At 44.6% G+C, this 19360-nt stretch overlaps 1 protein-coding gene across 3 annotated transcripts in view; it reads right to left on the bottom strand.

Moving 5' to 3' along the window:
* The window catches only part of LOC124045883 (synaptotagmin-2-like), a 90721-nt gene that overhangs the window by 17373 nt on the left and 53988 nt on the right, over nucleotides 1-19360 (bottom strand). For 2 of the 3 annotated variants that reach the window (XM_046365651.1, XM_046365649.1), the window contains exon 1: nucleotides 10822-11021. The exons of the other annotated variant lie outside the window; for it this stretch is intronic. The gene's annotated coding sequence lies outside the window, so the exon portion shown is untranslated. Of the gene's footprint in view, nucleotides 1-10821; nucleotides 11022-19360 lie in introns of those variants that run through there. 3 annotated transcript variants of the gene reach the window in all.

Here is a 19360-nt window from a genome sequence, read left to right on the forward strand (position 1 = left end):
TCAGTGTAGTAGTGTGAATAGTGTGAAGTTAAGTGCCAGAGCCAGCAAAAGACAGCTTTGATTCTCTGATGCTGGCTCTGTGCGTGGTCAAAACAGTTATTTAGTCACAAAGCTGTTATCGGGGCTAGGAGTCAAACTGAGACAAACAGCAGCGGAGTGTGAGCAGAATTGTGTCAAGTGATGAGTGATTGAGCTGTAATCAGATTCAGAGAGGGGCTGTGAAGGATGACAAACCTAATGAAAGGAGACTTCTCTATCTGATTCCATTAAAGCAATGGCGATATTGGCAAACAAAAAGGATTTCTAATTTCTCAAGCGCCAATCCTCCGCTCCACTGATGAAGATACTGTCTGTCTCAATCCCTGCAGGTGAACAATTGAATGAAGTTGACAACAGAAAGGATCATCTGTATATTATTCCGAGGGACTAGAACTAGTTAGGAATGTGGTATGACACTAGAATAACGTATGTTTGCGACGTTATGCAAGTTGATGTTGCAGAAGACAAAATGGCCTGTGGAAAGACTGCAACTACTAAATTGGCTAAGCGAAAGAAGACCATTAGGATATAACAATTTTTGAAGTGAATCATAAGCCGTAGTTGTATTAAAAACACATTTCCGCAACATTTCATTTTAAAAGAAAATGTTAGTGAGGAGGGAAATTCACCCACGCAATTACAGTAATAGTCAGTTAGGATTCTATTCAAACACTACAGTGTTTTTTTATAAAGAATGTTTGGAGAAATAACTTGCATTGTGGGGAAGACCACATTACATTCAGATGTTCTCTCTGGGGAAGATTTTCAGTCTACAGACAGGAGCTATAGTGTACCATCATGCTGTCTGTGTCACACCCCATGTAAACAGTGTTTTCCCTGACATCTCGCCTAATAGTTTCTCCTCTTTCTCCACCATCTTGCGCATCCTAAATGCTCTGTCTCAAGACTCTTGAGGCAGAAACTGGTCTGGATTTCATTGCTCTTCCATTTAAACGCATTCTATTTTGCTGAAATACAGTAGATAGGTCACAGAGTATCGTAAATAAGACATTTTAGTCATTTAGCAGACACTCTAATCCAGAGCAATTTACTCTGAGTGCATACATTTTCATACTTTCCATAATGGTCCCCCATGGGAATCTAACCCACAACCCAAGGAATACCTAGGATAGGATAAGTATTCCCTCTCACCCCCCCCCCCCTTTAAGATTTAGATGCACTATTGTAAAGTGACTGTTCCACTGGATGTCATAAGGTGAACGCACCAATTTGTAAGTCGCTCTGGATAAGAGCGTCTGCTAAATGACTTAAATGTAATGTAAATGTAACCCCGGGCATAGCAAGCGCCCTGCTCTACCAACTGAGCAACACAGGATTATACATTTCAGTCTTGAATGTACTTACTACGACTGTGATATGTGATTCTCACCTAGCTATCTTAAGATTAATAACTGCAAGTCGCTCTGGATAAGAGCGTTTGCTATAAATGACTAAAATGTAAATGTGAAATTAACATCAAAGACTTTGAATGTTCAGCCAGCCTGTAAGCCAGGGGTGTTAGGGGAGGCGACCTGTCTGTACTTGCTCTGCCCAGAATTGATAGTAATTGCTGACATCCAGCCACTGGGGGAATCACAGTGTGGATCCTCCACCTGTGTAAGGCAAACCCACACAATCAAATTCTTACAAATAGCATGCTATCGTCTGATTGGCTGTGGGTCATGTCTGTTACAAAACATGCCAAAAGTTTGATGGGCTGTATCAGGGGGCAGACATTTGTTAAACATGAGGTATGTGTCACACATAGCCAACAACAGTCATCATAGTCCAACTCTTGGCTGTGAAGACTTAGTGTTGGGTGTTTGGGTTGTGTGAGCAACAACCCAGTGATAATCACCAGCCAGCCAGGCTCTAAGGCGGGTAGATTTATCCTTCTGTTTGACCCTCAGGGCAGACTAGGCTATGCAGAACTGAATTAACATTGGGAGAGATGGTGCGGTGAAGCGTTTTATGTCTTCTCCTGTCGAAAGGTGGCAGGCCGCGGGAGGGCTCAGAGGACCAGGGTTAGTCCAATGCTTCATGGCAGTCATTATCCCTGCTTTATGATCAGCTCTTACCACTTACTGCTGGTGAATTCATTATAGATGGTGTTTTCCCTTTGAAGGGGGCTTTAAATTCAATGAGAAATACCTCCTTTACAACACAAGCCAAATAAACAGCCAAACAAACATATCAATATATAGAACGTCTTTCTTCTGCCTTAATGCCCTAACTATATGTGTACAATAGTCTGGTCAATATCTTATCATGAATATGCTGTCTAAATACTACATGAAATGCAGTCTCCCATGGATCATTTTGTTTGACTATACAACTGGTCTGGACAGAGCTTTTCTAAACCTTGCCATCACAATTCTAAAGGAACATTTACTCCATCTAGACGTGTCCTTAGAGGCAGCATATCAGACGAACAAAACATTGGCAAATACTTACTTCCACTGCTTTAAATGAAAAATGTACTAACTAAACAACTAGCTACAGATCTGTGACAAGAAACAGCTTTATCTGTAGAGCTCCATCTCTCAGTGTGTTTCTCACAGTTAGTTAGTGACTCCTCTACTTCTCCTCATAACTTCAAACAAAATGGCTGTCCTCCACATCCCTGAGCAACATGGCTCCTGGTATGATCTGGCCCTCATCACTAAGCACACTGCCTCAGAATTGGATGCCAATCAAGGGCTCTTAGCCGTTGTTGACTTCAAATAATCACACCACAAAAGGTAGGAAATTATACAGCTCATTTGTGGTTTGCAGTATTTTTGCGAACTACCAGCTGAGATGTGGATGCTAGGGGAATTACTGTCGGTAAGCAGAGAGGAACGTGGCTTTCTCAAATCAACAATGTTTGGGTAGACTCAATGTTGGAGCGTTGGATAATCCTCAGTTCAATATTTACTCTGTTTCACTGACGAATGATGGCAAAGCTAGCTTAGGCAGAAAACTTCAATAAAGAGGCAATCTGTTCAATTGTCATTACCATGTACATTAGTAATGGGGGTGTATCTTGCTATGGTAGAGAGAAGGCATTACAGTAATTACAATCTAATTGCTGCACTACTTTGTTTTATTATTTATAGGTCATTTTTCTTTTGGGGTTTTAAGCCCTTGAGTAATGAATAAAGCACATTCTAGTCACACCTCAGTATGGCCACCTCAGTATGGCCACCACAGTATGGACACCTCAGTATGGCCACCTCAGTATGGACACCTCAGTATGGATATTTCTCTATCTATCAGTCTATCTTTCTCTCACACACGCACACATACACACACATACACACATGCATACACACCTCATTGTGTTTCCCTTGTGTGTTCTGGTGTTCTCTTAGCTAACATATTACCCAGCTTAAACAAAAGTGAAATGTAATTATGGGCCAGACAGGTCAATGGCAAAGAAATCCAAACTGATCCCTCTGAACCCTTCAAAGGTACCCATGGACAAGGCGCTTAGCTAATTATCCTACCACAGTCAAGTAAGGGCATAGAACAAACCAAGACATAGTGTATCATATAGCTACAGAGATCATACTTCGCCGTCTGTGGATGATGTGACATACTTAAGACATACACTTAAAAACATACATGTACAGTATGCTGATGAGGTGTAGGAGGAAGTGGATGTGATTAACATGCACTGGCAGTGTGACAACATCATCCATGCTGAAGGGAGTTTCCTGCCTGGGCTGCTCGTAGCTCCATCTATATGCATCAGAGCGTCTCTGTTTCTCAGAGGGCTGATTAGCACGCCGGTCAGTCCTGGCAGAAAATAATCTGAGGACAGAGAGCACTAAGCACTGAGCAGTAGTAGTGCAGCTGCTACATTACACAACAACAAGTTCCCTGACTATGATTAATTAACACACTCCTACAGCCAGACGGATGGACAAGTCCTCTGTTTTCCCCTGGTCCCTGACAATCTCGCCTCCATCCCACTCCTGCACAGCTGTTTGCTAGTGCCCTGCCTGTGTCCGGAAGTGAGCTAACATTTTGATTACACTCCCCTTTACTCTACTTGGAAGGAAAATACATCATTCTAAACCATGGCAAAGCTGGCTGATATTACTCTGTATATTCAGCTCAAAATGGTCACTTCATGTAAAGGGAAAATTGGTCATACGAGCATGTGGGCTGTGGCTGGGGGGCATGTTGCTGGGATGCTGGGAGCAGTCGGGCGGTAAATTAAGTATTGGACGGTGGGCATTGTGAAAAGGCTGTTATATTTACAAGGACTGTTAGCTCAGCTAAGGTCAGCCGCTGTGATGGTTGGCTGTTAGGGTAGGTTTGACAGCATTGACGGGGGCTCTGTGAGATACAGGGTGATCTCATGTATGACCCCAATGGGAAGTATTAGCCCCCCACAGCAGGCCTCTGCCTGTCATCTGGGACTGTATGGGTGGTGCGTATGACCTGCAGATGATCCAGCCTGCATTCTATACATTCATTTGAATGACATCTTACTGCCAAATGGAAATTGTACTGAGCAGTGAAGACAGTCAAGACAGCCTTTTTACTCAGATAGTCCTTTATAGGCCTTAGATTTGTGTATTTTCTAGAGAGGTGTACATATTTGTCCTTTCCATTTTAACACAGAGCAATTATATCCATCCAAATTGCACAGAGCAACTATTGGCACAAATTAATTGCAATAAGTTGACAAAGAAATTCATTTAAAAAAAATTGCTCCAAGACATGACACGGCGACATCATAAACGTACATCAGCGTTTGTTTACGCTAATGGAAATAGAATAAATATTGTCTGTAGTCACGTTGATTCACTCCTGGAGTCCTGACGATGCCCTCCCCTGAGTCTATTTGAGCTGATCATCCCAGTCCTATAAGAACAGAGGGACATAACTTCAATTAGGAGCCAGCCAGCCAGCCAGCCAGCCAGCCAGAGACAGAGACAGAGACAGAGACAGAGACAGAGACAGAGACAGAGACAGACACAGAGACAGACACAGACACAGACACAGACAGACACAGACACAGACACAGACAGACAGACAGACAGACAGACAGACAGACAGACAGACAGACAGACAGACAGACAGACAGACAGACAGACAGACAGACAGACAGACAGACAGACAGACAGACAGACAGACAGACAGACAGACAGACAGACAGACAGACAGACAGACAGACAGACAGACGTAAGGTTGAACAGAACACCTTTTTTGGATATAGCCTATTGTGGTTTTTCTTTATTCGACTGAGTACCCAAGCCTTCACTCTAAACATATTAAGCCCCTCCTCCTATAGAACAACTCTTATACTTACTAGGCTTATAGGCCTACCTCAGGTGATTCGTTTCGTGATTTTCTTTTTTTGCATTAGAATGCTAGCCAATAGGTCAACTTGCGTGTCCACGCATCTTAACTGACTCTGAGAGAAGTTGAGCGGAAAAGGCTTCTGGTGCCATTTCAATTAGATATTATGTGCAGATTTGTTTCCTAAACTCTTTACTTCCCTTGGCAAGGCAATTTACCCCTGCTGAAATGGACCGGGGGCTCCCAGAGCCTTAATGGCCTAGTTTGAGCACAAGTTTTAATAGGATTACTGTGAAACTACTAGAATGGCTGCTGCCTCTGCTTATGTATCATCTGATGGAGAAAGAGATGAAGAGGCTGATCTGGACTGACTGACTGGCTCTGAAACGAAGTTATTTCAAATATTTGGTTGTTGAGATTGCCACAAATGTCTCATGAGTGCAGTCATTACGGATATTTTCGGACTGAATATAACAGTATAATAAGTACAAGAGACAGTGGAAAACACTTTGGTACTTATCTGGGTTGCTTTCAAAGACAGCTGGCTGCTGAATATGTCACAAATCACTGTGTTTAATTCATGTCCACTGTATTTGGTGGATGATGACTAACGGTGGTATTTGATCTGTCAGAAAGAGACACAGGCAATCCTCTCACATAGCTAGCTCAATGTTTGGAGCGTTTGCCCCATTTTCTTTGACAGTATTTCTCGCTGCAACCTCCTACACATTATCTGCAGCAGCAATTCCTCTGTCTCCAATAATCCAAATATTAGGGGAATGTGATCTAAATAAAGCTGTGTACTTTAGACGGAAGCTTTTCTACTAACACAGCCAACAACCATTATGTAGCAAACAACAGTCATTCTCCCAGCAGGTTTATGGAGCTCTTAGCTCAGTCTATAACGAGGACAGAGTCAGATACGTTTGGAACTAGTCGCAAAGCATGTATGCACTGCTTCGGGGTGCTTTCAGAGAATGTCAAGAGACTATGGTCAAATCTTACAAAATGTCAAGAGACTGTGGTCAAATCTTACAAAATGTCAAGAGACTATGGTCAAATCTTACAAAATGGAGTGCCCACATTCAAAGGGCTAAAGACAATGTAGTGTCCTGCAGTTTGACTCTGACCTGGAGCCTTCTGGGCTTGTGCCACACTGAATGCCCCCAATAGTCTAGTAGTGTATTAGTCTGCAATTAGGGAACTGTAATTTATTTTAATTAAAGCTTGCAATTTAATGAATAGGCATTGAGCGGCAGTATCCAGCTGACTCATTGCAGCCCTATAGCCCTGTCTCATCAAACCCAAAGGCATGCGTGTCTACTAGTGTTAACCCGTCTCAAAGACCACATCAGAGTACATTAGTTTAGGATCAGGAATACAGCATGCCATTGGGTTGTGATCTTTACTCTGAAAGATATCAAATGAGGAATCTAATCTCTGGGCATTAGACAAATGTTTGATAGCAAGAAGACATTCAGTAATGCACCAGGTCTGGAAAGGGTTCAGCTTATCAGGTTTCCACACCAATGCCTACAGTAGGTAAGAACATTCTTCCCCATCCCCAATTCTCCCATTCCTGTACAGACAGGGATCTCTCCAGCTTAATGCCATATAACCAGGGAGGGTGACATTTGCACATTCATACAGCCATTGATCACCACTACTTTGTCATCAGCTCTGCTTGAGCAGTCCCTTAGGAGAGGACATTTACAGGGACATGGAGTCACACACACACACACACAAACAAACACGCACGCATGAACACAAAGCCCTGCTGTTAAATGTATTGTGGACACCTGGCAGTCCGGCTAAAGTTCAATCCACCTGCAATACAGTGCAATCCAAGTCTTTTCACGGTCGATAGCTTGTATAATTTCATTCCCTCGTGTCACTTCACAAAACCACTTCCAAGTAAATGAAAAGCCTTGTGGATGATCTGTTTGAACTGAACCAAAGAAAAGCTTTCTCTAACATTTAACATTGTGTCCTGACAGTCCCACAGGTAGGATTTACAAACTGTCTGGCGTGGATAAAACAATGGTAGCTAACTCCTACCTGCAGCTGATTGTGACTCAGCTATTGTCTGAGGGGTCGTTCAGAATACTCAGGGTCAGAGTTGCTGTTTGAATGCCGTATGAGTCCTGGGCTGGGATCATTTACAGTCCCATGTCTTCCTCTTCCCCTCCCCCAACCCCATTCCCCAGCCTGTCCCCAGATAGGCCGATTAATCATACTGCCACAGAGATAGTGAGCCAATCTGCATGTGAAGCTGTAGTGAAAACAGAGAAAGAGCCGGGCTTCTGCAGCAATGCAGATAGGACGACATCTATTGGGATCCCAACAGCCTCTTGTTTCAAAATGGAGGGCAAACACAATGGATGCTCCTGCAACAATAACCCAAGGTTTCTGTGTCAGTTACTGGATGACATTCCGAGTCACGTTTTATAAAGGAAATCGGAAGAGACCATGTTTGAGAGACCTGGAATAATAACCATGTTGTCCAAACATAATGATAACACATTGTTAATCAAGAGAATAATTGGAAATCTCTAACCCTCGTTGTCATTGGCAGAGAGATTCAGTCCCCTTCTACTCGGTAAATATAAGACTTATTATCTAGCCAACTTCCGGACAACAACAACAACCCAAAGCTATCTGCAGATCTAAAAGCGGCCTGCTGCTTATCTTTCACCTCTGCAGATTAAAGAGTGTTGAAAATGCCTTGTCAGCAGCATGGCGGTTGGCAGAAGGTTGGGATTGATGACAGGGCCTGGACCGTCCACTCTGCCTCTCTCTGACCCATCTGCCTGGCAGGCAGCACAACATCACGAGGCCAGACCGCCTCTATCACTCTCTCACCTTCACCTGGCTGGCATGAAAAGGTGGACAGCTGAGCATTCACAAATGTTGTTATTGTTGGGTTGACGTATCAGATGAAAGAGTCACAAATACTAATCATATGCATTCATTTGACCTCTGATAGCTGGTAGCTCTGCAATCTGCAAACGGAATTTGGACCTTGAGAGATTGTTAGTAGAGAACAAATACAAAATGTATGCTCTGGGTTCAGCCTTTGAAAAACATCCTTTAGTCTCGTATCAACTGAAATATATAAAGTTCAAAGATTTTAGTTCCCATGATCTGCTTGCTGTTGCTAGTCGTTCGTATATTAGAGCCGTGGTGAAGGAGAAATAGTATTATCCCTCGTTTCTCGTAACAAACAAGTCCATACCTAATGAACCGACTCTACATTTGCATTTAAGACTGTGCTGGGTAAAGCACATGAAGAATGAGGAAGTATGCATTACAACTCGAGAATTACACACCTTAACCCACATACAAAATAGGCAATCACTCACGAATGAATACAAAAATCATGATTGATTCCACCCAGGAAATGATTAGGGAAGCGACAAGTATCTGAAAGCTGTCACTTGCAGTACTGGGCTGTTTCTTTACAAAACAGCTGCAGGAGCTCTTGAGATGAGAGCAAAATGGACACTCCGGTGGACACTGTATGTACACTGTGGGAAAGGAGGACAGGACACACAGAGTAGTTCAAATGAGGCTCTATTCTAAGTTTATTTTAGTGGGACACCAGCTGTCAATTCATGGTGGAGGCTGACAAAAAACAAAAGCTGGTGGACTTGAAAAGCCACCAAGGGATTCGTCAGGCTGAGATATAAACGTGTTGGAGGCTGAAGAACGTTATCTTCCAACAGTCCACAATCTAGATCATTTTAAAGCAATTCTTTGCCGCAATCAGAAAGCGAAGGGTGTTGTTTTACCGGTGCTATGGATTTCAGGCCATGATGGATTTCAGGCCATGAGGGTGCCTTTTTGTTTTCATATGAGATGTATTGCAAGTACAAGTTGAACGTAAAAACACACTAGATAAATCATTGTGTAGTTAGTCATTTTCAATTATTCTTAGGCACCCTTTGCATTGTGGTGTCATACTGTGATAGTCATGTGACCACTCCGACCCCTGAAATTGATTAGCTGAGTGTGAGTGGTACAACAGCAGAGACTGAGACTCTGTCTCCAGGGACAGGATCAATGTGGTTGGTTGGTTTGCATTCCAGGAAGTCACCTCAGGACACAGAGCCTGGTGGAGGGCAGAGACTGTAGTCTACAGTACGTAAGACGCTTCACTTCCACTTCCGATGGAATGGCGGAAATACTTACACGCTTGATTCAAATTACCATGTAACAACAATGAACATTTGGGGCTCTCATCTCAATAACATATAAAACTACCAACAAATACATGTATCCTGATTCAAAGGCACTTTGTGATATTTTCATATGAAAAAGCTGTATGAAATAATCCATATCCTTCGTTCTGATGCAGAACTCCATCAGTTTACTGTCCTGACTATGTATGGGCAGGCTGCTGCAGAGCCAAGCCAAACAATGCGAGTCAGCAGCACTGTCGAGGTGTGAAGTGACCAGCCCCAGATAGCCAGGGCTTTGTCCTTGGAACTGTCCCCTCACAGCTCTGCCTGCCGGCCTGCGCTGGCTACACATCCCACATTACACATAGTAAAAAAAAAGAAGCATCCTACAGCACTTCATAAAACCCCCATGGCCCCTCTTCGGTCTCCTCTCTCCATACTGCTCAGCATATCTGTCAGCCTCTGTCTTATCTGCTCCACCTCTGTCCTGTCTTAGCCTACACACAGACTCTTATTTGAATGCATGGTACACCCTAGGCTCCTGTCCTAGCATAGAACAGGTACAGACAGTGCAATAGACTGGTGTTTGTTAGGCGGGGTGCCGTGTGTTTGTAGCTGCACCACGTTCTGGTTCCTGACAGTGCAGGACAGGGTGAAGTGTTAATAGACGCTGGTGGGATAAACAAAGCAGCTGTCAGCAGGGCTGCCTCCTGGAAATGTTCCAGGAAAATAGGTAGCTACTCCACTACACTACACACAGAACCACCCAGGCTAAATGAGCCATGGCCAATGAGAGTGACTTACTGTATATTCACAACCATAGTGTTCATTCAAAGTCCCTAAAGTAAAATACAACATATATATATATATATATATATATATATATAAAATATCCCAAGCCAGAACTGCAATTGGTCACAGTACAAACTGAGATAAGACAAGGAGCTAAGAGGTTTGTAAATTACATAATTTCACCATCTTTTAGAATCTACAAATGTCACAAGATGTAAGACCGAGCATGTCATAAAGGCGTATACAGTATGCACTAGAAAAGAACATGCAAAGCAAAGAATACACATCCCTTCACCAATATTCTCCAACTGTGTAATGCAAGCAGAAATCAGATCCATCGAGTCACAGTGCAACCTCCAGCACCAACTGAGTTTCCCTACAGTACAGTTTCAGCACCGGACAGCGGCATTTAGTTTCACTTCACAAATATCACTCCTTTCCATTGCATAATCTTCAATATTCCCCCATAAAGAATTAAAGCCAGGCAGGGAAGAAAGGTTAGAATACACCTTACCAGAGCAATCTCCTTGATCCTATTATCCACAATGGATGGGCCAACCCATTCACCAGAGAGGCACTTAAGGGTTAATGTAACAGTGCCTTAATAACGTCCCTCGATCGCTCGCCCATCAGCCCAAGAAACTGCAGTCTTCCTCTCACTGTTCCTGCTGCAGCAGTACTCACTCTCCTGTACACACACACACACATGAACGTACACACACACACACATTCTCTCTCTCTCACAACCCCCACCCTTCCTTCTCTCAATCCCCTCCTCCTCTCCCTCATCTCTCTCTCTTCTCCCTCCTCTCTGTGCCTTTTTTGCTTCCCCCACTGAGTGAATCCCCCCTCCTTTTCCCTCTCTCCTCTCCCACGCATCTTCCACCCCCTCCCTCCACTCCAGCGCTCTCTCTCTCTCTCTCTCTCTCTCTCTCTCTCTCTCTCTCTCTCTCTCTCTCTCTCTCTCTCTCTCTCTCTCTCTCTCTCTCTCTCTCTCTCTCTCTCTCTCTCTCTCTCTCTCTCTCTCTCTCTCTCTCTCTCTCTCTCTCTCTCTCACTCAGCCTCCTGATTTGAGATGCTGCTCACCCTGTGCTGTATGCAGCACTCCTCTCTGCCACCCTGCTCCAACACTGAAGGGCAACCTGAGAGAATCAATATGCAATACTGTCAAACCCACATCAAGAACCTAGCGGCATTTGAAACAAATCCCACCCAAGACCTCTGGGAATTCTACAGAGTCTAGCAGCTCGGGGAACGATACAGAGTTTAGCTGTCAGGAAAGGAAAAGGAGGAAAAAGAAAACATGAGAACAGGATGGGGGTACAAAAAGAGCCAATGGGAAGCGTAAGAGTCTGTAAAAATGGATGTAAGGTAGAGTGAGAGAACAGAGGAAGAATAGAGAAAGCATTCTGTGGCACACACACTACAGCCAGAAGTGGCAGTTTGACACTGAATGAGTGACTGCTGAGAGATTCTCTTTCAGATGCTCACTAGGCTCTTTGAAGCTGGGAGTATGGCATGTTTACACTACAGCAACAGTACATGACTAATGTTGGTCCACTGTCACACATGCGCGCACACACACACACACACACACACACACACACACACACACACACACACACACACACACACACACACACACACACACACACACACACACACACACACACACACACACACACACACACACACACACACACTCACTCACTCACTCACTCACTCACTCACTCACTCACTCACTCACTCACTCACTCACTCACTCACTCACTCACTAAAGTCTTTGCAGCAGAAATGTTACTGTTATTGTTACGTATACAAGTATCCTGTGTGTGTGTTTCTTTTCTCTCCTTCTCCCCTCACAGGTGAAAACCATCACTCCCCAATCAGTCACCAATCATCAATCAGAAGACACACCTCCTCCTGTTTCCTACCCAATCACAGTTCCTTTCCCTTGGTTTAAAAACCCTGTCAGTTGTTTGCTCTGGAGCTCAATCTCTCTGTAGATCTCTCTGTTTCACTCTCTTTATGTATTGAGCTATCTTTTGTTTGAGCACCTCCATATCACTTTGTCATCACCTGTGAGTATTGTTTTGGTTATGGTGTTTGTTTGCTGGTGGGAAAAGGGAGAACCAAGGAAAGTCGTCCATGGGCATACACTACCCGTAGGTAAACTTTGTTAAATACCCTAGTTAGAACTGGGCGGACCACCCACTGTATTTTTGGTTAGTTAGTTAGCTGTTGTTGAAATAGGCTAGTCTAACTTAGGGGTGTTTTTGAATACTTATTATTTATTTCCTTGGGACCAGCTCAGCCCCTTATCCTGCTCCCCCCATTACCGTGTGTTTATTAATAAACCCTGAGTTCGTGGTTGTCGTGGTTATTTCGTTCACACTTTTACTTTGTCACTATTATAAATTGTATGAGTTATGTTACGGGTCTCATTACCATCCCTACCTAAATGTCGGGCCAAAAGGGATTCGTAAGTCATGGACGCATGGAACAATGTTAACTTAACTGTAGTTCCTATTTTCTGTAAGGGCTCAAATCCAGCTGGCATCTCACAAGTAGCTATAAAGAGATTGACAGAAGCTGTGAATCAGCAGTGGGTCTTGCTGACTAAACCTTTCCTTGCCACACCTTTTCCAAACTGCTGTGACAAAAGCAAAGATGGATTACAGTCATCACTGTGGCAGTAGCCCTACAATCTCATTTATGTATTACTGTAGCAGTACTGGTTGATGTAGTCATAACAATCACAACAGCAGTAGTAATTTCATAGGTGCATCAAAACCAACAGGACACTAAAGATAGAGGTAGTCCAAAACATTGCAAACACACACTAGCTTTCTCATGGATTTCTTTCCTTCGCTTACTGTTTCAGACCTTCATTTGGGTTGTCTTAGTACTAGCACAGTCCATGTATTTGTCCTATTTTGCAGCTTTAAAAAAATAGTATATGATGGCGCCTCTGTACGGTAGGACCTTTGCTGAGCCAGACAATTCAGAGCCCTCTGGGCTTTTTATAGTGTGTCACGGAAAATTATCATCTTCCCATAAGGGAAGCTGCCTCCTAAGTGGCCACCGATGAGCACTCCAAAATGAAATCAATAAGGCCTCAATCAGTGGGAACGAAACAGAGAGGGTTGGCCTTTCTCAATTTCACAACTCAGGCCTGGAGAAACAAGAGCAAGTGTAATTTGTTCTCTGCTCCTGCAAGACCTGACAATAGTCATTTCAATTCCATGCTCAATAGATGGTTACTAGGCCGGGCTTGGAAATTATCCAATAATTATGAGTCAATTCACTGAGTCTGTCACAGTGATTTGCCATGTACAGGGCTCTACAGTGTGACCATTTTACTCACTTAAGTATTCAACCCCTTTGTTATGGCAATCCTAAATAGTACACATCTAGCTTAACAAGTCACATAAGTTGCATGGACTCACTGTTTTGTCGTGTCTTTGGCTATCATTAATGTGGTGATTGTTTTATCAAATCGATTAACTGTAATTATACGATGATTAAATTACTCATGTAACAATGAACTCATCAGCAAACTTGGGGCACCACGCAAAAAGTTTATTTAACGAGTTAGCGTTTTCCGAATGAACTCCTAAAGGTATAAATATCTCTTACATTTCAGTCAATCAGGCATTCATTAACTGTTTTTTTACCATCTATCAGTCTCATTCTGAACATCGCAAAATCCTTGGATATTTGCACGAACCCTAGCATCAATAATGAATCAGTGATATTCAAATTGGCTTAATTATTTATTTACTAACTAAATCACACAGAATTACATAAACAAACAGAATAGGTTACTCATTGATTACTGTATACTGCAATGAAAAGTCCCTAGTGGACTAAACCGATATGACGGCTTGTTACACAAAATGAAAAGGGAGGGGCATGTAAGAAAGAGCAGGTGAAATGACAAAGGCCTTCACTAACATACACGCAGCTGATAACTATGCTCATGGAAATTCTAATACTTTGCACATGAACGGCCGCTCATTCGAAAATAATTGCAATGTATATATTTACGATTGTATGCCTTTGTCTCTCTGAAATCAGTGGTCTGTCTGGGGAGTAATTTGACAAAGTCTCTGGTTGTGTCTGTTTGAACAGATCATCCAGACGTACCAATGGTCGTTGGAAAGGGAAATGTTCTTTCGAATGGATCTTTTCGTTAGAATATATAGTTTAGAGGTATCTATAGTGGTGAGAGGATTGTTCTTCTCTCGTCTTCGGTCGAGTTTCCTAGACTATTTTACATATAAAGCTGTAGACTGTGAATGTGTAGTCTTGTAGTTTCCTTCACCATTTCAACGTGTATAGCTGGCGCTGCACGAAGCTGGTCTGGTGGAGTCTAACCATTCGTGACGTCCGGTTCAACACCGTTCCCCTGCTTGGTCTAATGTACATTTTGTCAGAAGTGGATTTTATGCAGTCTGAGACGCCGACATAATGCCTGTGCTCACATGGGTGTGGCCACTGACTTGGTTAAGACTTCATATGAAAAACAATTCTCTCATTTAGAAGGCTAACATCACATTCCATCTTCTCACAAATAGTTTCATATTTAATCCTATCAGTTCCCCAACATTTGGATGTGAATCTCATCACTGGGAAATATACACATTCAGAGATACAGTTATGTTGTTATACTGTCCTTCATGGGATCCCAAAACAAAATTGATCTGAGATAATTGTTCTTTAAGTGCCCACAGACCACTCCAACCGCTTGGACTATATTTATGACCGGTCATAAAACTGGTGGGGGAGAGAGGGGAGGAAGGAAAATTTGGCACCTATAATCCTCAACCAACAGGGCAGGTCATGACAGTGTGCAAAAATAGTGTTTAACATGATTTTTGAATGATATATTATCATGTTACCCTTTCTCTTTTTTTAGGTAATTCTCTCCCATCTTCCAAACAAAACAAGATGCCTTTCAGCTGTGGTTGGCCCACTTTGAATCTGGCATGATGAGATGGAAGGGAACACTTTCACCTAGAGCAGGGGTTCAGAAACATTTTAATTTGGGGCCTACCATCCGGGAATTTACATGTTTTATTAACTAGGCAAGTCAGTTAATAACAATTTCTTATTTACAATGATGGCCAACACCGGTCAAACCCGAACGACGCTGGGCCAATTGTGCGCTGCGCGGCGGGATGCGATTCAGGATGGATTCGAACCAAGGACTGTAGTGACTGTTATGCAGGTGAATGAGGACCCAAAAGCGACTTGGCGAAAACAGAGTTTTTAATCCAGTAAGAAACTTTACAAAACAAAAAGCATAATACTACTCGTAAAGACGAGAACAGACAGGAGACTTGATCGAGAACTGCAGGTTGCCTCGGGAAGGCACTTGAACCTAGCAGACTCAGACACCTGCCACCACGCAGCATCTGAGGGAAACACGACACGACAGGGCAAAACATAGACACAGCACGGTGAATTATAGATGAGGATCCGACAGGGCAGGTACGGAAAACAAGGAGAGAAATAGGGACTCTAATCAGGGAAAAGGATCGGGAACAGGTGTGGGAAGACTAAATGATGATTAGGGGAATAGGAACAGCTGGGAGCAGGAACGGAACGATAGAGAGAAGAGAGAGCGAGAGAGTGAGAGAGGGGGGGGAGAGAGAGGGATAGAAAGAGGGAAAGAACCTAATAAGACCAGCAGAGGGAAACGAATAGAAGGGGAAGCACAGGGACAAGACATGATAATTAATGACAAAACATGACAGTACCCCCCACTCACCGAGCGCCTCCTGGCGCACTCGAGGAGGAATCCTGGCGGCAACGGAGGAAATCATCAATGAGTGAACGGTCCAGCACGTCCCGAGACGGAACCCAACTCCTCTCCTCAGGACCGTAACCCTCCCAATCCACTAAGTATTGGTGACCCCGTCCCCGAGAACGCATGTCCATGATCTTATGTACCTTGTAAATAGGTGCGCTCGACAAGGACGGGAGGGGGGAGGGAAGACGAACGGGGTGCGAAGAAAGGGCTTGACACAGGAGACATGGAAGACAGGATGGACGCGACGAAGATGTCGCGGAAGAAGCAGTCGCACAGCGACAGGATTGACGACCTGGGAGACACGGAACGGACCAATGAACCGCGGAGTCAACTTACGAGAAGCTGTCGTAAGAGGAAGGTTGCGAGTGGAAAGCCACACTCTCTGGCCGCAACAATACCTTGGACTCTTAATCCTGCGTTTATTGGCGGCTCTCACAGTCTGTGCCCTGTAGCGGCAAAGTGCAGACCTCACCCTCCTCCAGGTGCACTCACAACGTTGGACAAACGCTTGAGCGGAGGGAACGCTGGACTCGGCAAGCTGGGATGAGAACAGAGGAGGCTGGTAACCCAGACTACTCTGAAACGGAGATAACCCGGTAGCAGACGAAGGAAGCGAATGGTGAGCGTATTCTGCCCAGGGGAGCTGTTCTGTCCAAGACGCAGGGTTTCTGAAAGAAAGGCTGCGTAGTATGCGACCAATCGTCTGATTGGCCCTCTCTGCTTGACCGTTAGACTGGGGATGAAACCCGGAAGAGAGACTGACGGACGCACCAATCAAACGACAGAACTCCCTCCAAAACTGTGACGTGAATTGCGGGCCTCTGTCTGAAACGGCGTCTAACGGGAGGCCATGAATTCTGAACACATTCTCGATAATGATTTGTGCCGTCTCCTTAGCGGAAGGAAGTTTAGCGAGGGGAATGAAATGTGCCGCCTTAGAGAACCTATCGACAACCGTAAGAATCACAGTCTTCCCCGCAGACAAAGGCAGACCGGTAATGAAGTCTAGGGCAATGTGAGACCATGGTCGAGAAGGAATGGGGAGCGGTCTGAGACGACCGGCAGGAGGAGAGTTACCCGACTTAGTCTGCGCGCAGTCCGAACAAGCAGCCACGAAACGGCGCGTGTCACGCTCCTGAGTCGGCCACCAAAAGCGCTGGCGAATAGACGCAAGAGTGCCTCGAACACCGGGATGACCAGCTAACTTGGCAGAGTGAGCCCATTGAAGAACAGCCAGACGAGTGGAAACAGGAACGAAAAGGAGGTTACTAGGACAAGCGCGCGGCGACGCAGTGTGCGTGAGTGCTTGCTTAACCTGTCTTTCAATTCCCCAGACTGTCAACCCGACAACACGCCCATAAGGAAGAATCCCCTCGGGATCAGTAGAAGCCACAGAAGAACTAAACAGACGGGATAAGGCATCAGGCTTGGTGTTCTTGCTACCCGGACGGTAAGAAATCACAAACTCGAAACGAGCGAAAAACAACGCCCAACGAGCTTGACGGGCATTAAGTCGTTTGGCAGAACGGATGTACTCAAGGTTCTTATGGTCTGTCCAAACGACAAAAGGAACGGTCGCCCCCTCAACCACTGTCGCCATTCGCCTAGGGCTAAGCGGATGGCGAGCAGTTCACGGTTACCCACATCATAGTTGCGCTCAGATGGCGACAGGCGATGAGAAAAATAAGCGCAAGGATGAACCTTATCGTCAGACTGGAAGCGCTGGGATAGAATGGCTCCCACGCCTACCTCTGAAGCGTCAACCTCGACAATGAATTGTCTAGTGACGTCAGGAGTAACGAGGATAGGAGCGGACGTAAAACGTTCTTTTAGAAGATCAAAAGCTCCCTGGGCGGAACCGGACCACTTAAAACACGTCTTGACAGAAGTAAGAGCTGTGAGAGGGGCAGCAACTTGACCGAAATTACGAATGAAACGCCGATAGAAATTAGCGAAACCTAAAAGCGCTGCAACTCGACACGTGACCTTGGAACGGGCCAATCACTGACAGCTTGGACCTTAGCGGAATCCATCTGAATGCCTTCAGCGGAAATAACGGAACCGAGAAAAGTAACGGAGGAGACATGAAAAGAGCACTTCTCAGCCTTTACGTAGAGACAATTCTCTAAAAGGCGCTGTAGAACACGTCGAACGTGCTGAACATGAATCTCGAGTGACGGTGAAAAAATCAGGATATCGTCAAGATAGACAAAAACAAAGATGTTCAGCATGTCTCTCAGAACATCATTAACTAATGCCTGAAAAACAGCTGGCGCATTGGCGAGACCAAACGGCAGAACCCGGTACTCAAAATGCCCTAACGGAGTGTTAAACGCCGTTTTCCACTCGTCCCCCTCTCTGATGCGCACGAGATGGTAAGCGTTACGAAGGTCCAACTTAGTAAAGCACCTGGCTCCCTGCAGAATCTCGAAGGCTGATGACATAAGGGGAAGCGGATAACGATTCTTAACCGTTATGTCATTCAGCCCTCGATAATCCACGCAGGGGCGCAGAGTACCGTCCTTCTTCTTAACAAAAAAGAACCCCGCCCCGGCCGGAGAGGAAGAAGGCACTATGGTACCGGCGTCAAGAGACACAGATAAATAATCCTCGAGAGCCTTACGTTCGGGAGCCGACAGAGAGTATAGTCTACCCCGAGGAGGAGTGGTCCCCGGAAGGAGATCAATACTACAATCATACGACCGGTGAGGAGGAAGGGAGTTGGCTCGGGACCGACTGAAGACCGTGCGCAGATCATGATATTCCTCCGGCACTCCTGTCAAATCGCCAGGTTCCTCCTGAGAAGTGGGGACAGAAGAAATGGGAGGGATGGCAGACATTAAGCACTTCACATGACAAGATACGTTCCAGGATAGGATAGAATTACAAGACCAATTAATAGAAGGATTATGACATACTAGCCAGGGATGACCCAAAACAACAGGTGTGAAAGGTGAACGAAAAATCAAAAAGAAATAGTCTCACTGTGGTTACCAGATACTGTGAGAGTTAAAGGTAGTGTCTCAAATCTGATACTGGGAAGATGACTACCATCTAAGGCAAACATGGGCGTAGGCTTGTCTAACTGTCTGAAAGGAATGTTATGTTTCCGAACCCATGCTTCGTCCATGAAACAACCCTCAGCCCCAGAGTCAATCAAGGCACTGCATGTAGCACCGAACCGGTCCAGCGTAGATGGACCGACATAGTAGTACAGGATCTAGATGAAGAGACC

The sequence above is a fragment of the Oncorhynchus gorbuscha genome, linkage group LG10, assembly GCF_021184085.1.
Source record: "Oncorhynchus gorbuscha isolate QuinsamMale2020 ecotype Even-year linkage group LG10, OgorEven_v1.0, whole genome shotgun sequence".
NCBI classification, from domain to species: Eukaryota; Metazoa; Chordata; class Actinopteri; order Salmoniformes; family Salmonidae; genus Oncorhynchus; species Oncorhynchus gorbuscha.